Here is a 4,429-nt window from a genome sequence, read left to right as displayed (position 1 = left end):
CAATGGTTAAATGGAAAAACATTACCCCAAATCATTCTCTCTTGGTTGGAAGCAGAACATATTTCATATCAAGCAGAACATATTTCATATCAAGTGCAATTTCTCTTTTAAACAACTTTATCTTAAGGCTTTCAGTATTTTACTTTTACAGCTACTTGTCCAGTTGTAACCAACATTTCATTCACTGCTTTTCAGTAAATGCTTGGAGTCCTCTTAGAGAGACACATAAACCCTGGACTGCGCTGATCACACCTGCTCAGCAAGAATAACACACATTCAGGGGCTGACCACCAAAAGCCTTGTCCCCTAAGGCAACAAGCTTGGTGTAAACTCTGAGGGATTCCCCAGGCATCACTTTTCATGTGATTGTTCCGAACTCTTAGACAATACTATAGAGGGCAAGTCTTAACAGAATTTACACTAGCCAGTTGTTTTTATTTTTTACATGATTATCACTGGAAAAATCAGAGAGAACTGAAATATGGGGTACGTAGGGGAAATTACATGATGCTCTAAAAATGCCTAGTATTCTGAGTGTCTTTTTGGGAGCTAAATGTCACCTGAGAAAATTGTTAATGCTTTGCAGCTCCCAAGAGAATCACGTGGAACATATTCCTGCATGTCATAGACTCACATCTCACCTGGGAGTCCTGACTCGTTGCTTGGGTACACTGTTCTCTACATCAGACGCTGTGTAAGACATGATTTTTCCACTGTACATTATGCAACTTCTTCTGTAATAAAAACTGTATGAGAAAACTACAAGAAGCACTTGATTCCAAATGAACTTATTCCATTTTATTGGTGCTGGCCAACCTTTTCACAGAGTGGCATATGGATGGACTGCCTATCCTACCTGATTCATGGAATTCAAATGCATTGTACATGTTGTGCTAACACTATCACAAAGGCTAATTTAGGCTTTTGAAATGCTGAAAAAATGATGAAGGTTAACCTTTTATTAAGTATCAAGCCAGTACTGCTTCATCAACTATTAAGACAGAGGTAAAAGTGGTTTATCACTTAATGACTTCTCTTGAGGGCATGAATTTCTTTGAAAATAGAGCCAGGCGTGACATCCAGAGGTTCCCAACATACCCAAGATGATGATACCATAAAGAATATCTCCATATACAAAATAAAAAAGTCATCATTCTAATCACATGAAAACTCCCAAATCAGTTATAAATTCTTCTAATGCCTTCTCTACCTTTTTTATTCCCAAAGGAAAACAGAGAAGAAAAGGAAATTTTCAGGTTATCACATCTGAATCAAAAAAGTTCCAGAGAAACTGTGACTGTTAAGAACGTAGCTCTGAGTAACCGGCTAGTTCAGCCTAGAGAAGAGGAGACTGAGGGGAAACCTCATTGCAGTCTTCAGTATCCTCATGAGTGGAAAAGGAGGAGCAAGTATGATCTCTTCACTCTTGTGACCAGTGACAGAACTCGAGGAACAGCATGAAGCTGAGTTGGGGAAGGTTTAGGTTGCATATAAGGAAAAAGTTTTTCACCCAGAGGGTGGCTGGGCACTTGAACAGGCTCCCCAGGGATGTGGACACAGCACCAAGCCTGACAGAGTTCAGGAAGTGTTTGGACAAAGCTCTCAGGCACAAATTGTGACTCCTGGTATGTCCTGCGCAGGGCCAGGGGTTGGACTCGATGATCCTGATGGGTCCCTTCCAACTCAGCATATTCTGTGATTCTGTGATCTGTGTGAAAGTGGTCAGTTCAGGAAATAAGTGATAACATCCTGATTGCCTATTAGTGTCCAGGAGTTCAGCCATTACTAAAACATGTTAACAAGCCAGCTGAGATATTTATGCAGCTATCAAATGACAGATGATCTGTCAAGTTTATGTATACAAATGTTGGATGCCAAATGAGGGTGAGGAGGTTCACAACACAAAGTGTTCAGTAGCAAGCACGACCTCCTAATCCAAGGCATTCCCCTGCCTTTATTTCTGTCTTTCCATCATGGGAAGCTCTCCTCTTTCAGCCGTTCCATTCCTGCTGTTTGGTAAGTCATTCTGCAAAGAGGATGAGGCAACTGTCACTCAAAAAAGCTCTTTTTTTCACACAAGGTTACTTTTCAGCCATCTGTGGTTCACTGACCAGGTTTATTACACAGCCTATAAACATTGTGCTGGCAACATGGGGAGGGCAGGAATATGGGAAAATGGTTGGAGCAAGAGGTTAAAACCTGCTTTAGATGGTGTTACCACCCAGGAAACTGTATGTGCACCTGCTCTCTTCTGCAAAGGATTGCAATTAATGCTTTTACATATTACATGCATACTCCAAAAATATACTCAAACAGTGGTAATATAGCATGAAATTCTAGCCTAGTTAGTTCTCAGAGACAACCAAAAACCATTTTTAACTCTGGGTGTCTGAAGTCTTTGCCTTTTCCTTCCTCTCTCCCCACTCTGAGTAGGAGCTGAGCACCTTGGTTGAAACTCTGGCAGAAAGGCATTCCCTGATGACAAATCCCACCGATTTTGGAGTGGGGAGGAGCAGGTTTCACTCTGGCACTTCTCACAAGTTTAAAACCAGAACCGCTCACTCTTTGACTCCATAAGTAATAAACCACAAGCAAGTGTACTGTGATGTCTGACCTTAAAGCACCAGTGGCCTTTCAAAGGAACCAAGGCATTTGAGTGAGAACCAAAGTAGGTTAAGCAGAGATAGGTTCCCTTCTGTCAGTTCTGGTAATCAATGTGCAGAGGAGCAGAGTGACATCCATGCAGTAAAAACTGTGACTGCTATACTTACTTGAAACAATTTATCAGTGCTCTTACTCAGCTGGAATGTACCTACCTAAACACCCCTACTGAAATCAACTTGTAAACTATCTGTGATCCACACTAATTTTAAAATTCTTTTGTATTGCCAAGATGGCATAAAGGTGTGGTATGGGGAAAGAAGCAGGTGCAATGTTTTACTTTGTTAGTTAAGTTATTAAGACCATGATTTTGAAACCAGTAAGGCAAATCATCCAAGTGCTTGACAACAAATGAAGCTGTTTGCAAGTTTCTGTAAGATTTTGAGAAAAGTTAGACTACAATGTGCAACTTCAGAGCCTGAATATGAATCCATGCATGCAAAACTCTTATGTTCTCATTGGGAGTATCAGAAAGTTAAATGAAAATATTCAAATTTGCTAACTGCTGCGCTGAAACAGTAATGCAGGTCTTGGTTTGCAATCTAAGAAGATCCACTTTCATGCCAAATACACATAAATTAAACTCACCTCATACAATTCCCTGAGTGGACTGAAGATTGAAAAGAAGTCTGTTCCATTAAACTACAGAGAATAACCCCAGAGAACCAACCCTTGGTTGCTAATTGAATGACATCAGAAAGCAGCCATCAACCGCATTCTGCCAATTTCCTAGACACTGGAGAGTTTTGTCAAGAGTTGCATTAAATGATCTGTCATCAACTGAATATTAATCTTTCAGTATTTTATTACTCAGACTTAAACAGGGCCTTCTGGAGGGCATGAATTATTGGCAACAGGAGGCAGTAATTACAAAGTGAGGTATAGTGTCGAAAACATGACAAGTGAGTTTAAACAGTGTCTCGGGACCATTTAATATTGTGCTGGCAAACACAGCATGCTATAAAGCCATTTTAGAGAGAACAGATATAATGCAGGAATCTATCTGCTAAATAACAAAAAGGAACCCCAAAGCAGAAAATTACTTTTTTTGTTTGTTTGTTTCTTGCATTAAGGCATAACCTTTCAGCCTATGCTCCTTTAACAGAGTAGTAGGTTCTGCCAATGCTATCACCATAGAGAACTGCCAAGTTTCTTGAATGTGTTGCAGGACTGGACGCATTTTTTTGACACATAGTAATTGCTGTACAGGAGATGCCATGTTCCATGGTCTGCATCTTGGGTACCATGTGGCTGATGGCAGTCTTGCTGAACTCAGTGGTGAAGGGGCTCCAAGCGAGAACAAAGTTAAACTGAGGAAATATGCACTATGCATGTGCATAAGATGGATATGATTCTGTTGTAGTTAAGAAAATGTTTCAGTAAGGTGAAAACAAAATCACACTGAATTATTACAGTTGAAATATGGCAACCTGAGCCAAGCATGAACAGACACTATGTATTCTTAAGGGATGGTAAGTAAAAATACAAGCAAAGTGTACAGGGGATCGGCTGTCACAGGCAGGGCATATGACTGATAGAAAGATAAGAGGCTTTGGAAAGCATCACTGAATTATTAGGAAGTTTCAGTCCATGAAACACAGAACTGACCACTCCAGGCAACACGATACAGCCTGATGTTCCCACAGCATTGTTATTGCATGAGAACATGAGTAATAACAGAGGAGTTCAGGTGTATCAGTGCATGGAAAGACTGGGAAAGTACAGGAGTATTTCACTTTATTGCTACTCAGTGCAACAAATCCTCGGC

The sequence above is a fragment of the Corapipo altera genome, unplaced genomic scaffold, assembly GCF_003945725.1.
Source record: "Corapipo altera isolate COAL_440 unplaced genomic scaffold, ASM394572v1 48b, whole genome shotgun sequence".
NCBI lineage: Eukaryota > Metazoa > Chordata > Aves > Passeriformes > Pipridae > Corapipo > Corapipo altera.
This window is presented reverse-complemented; position numbering follows the sequence as displayed.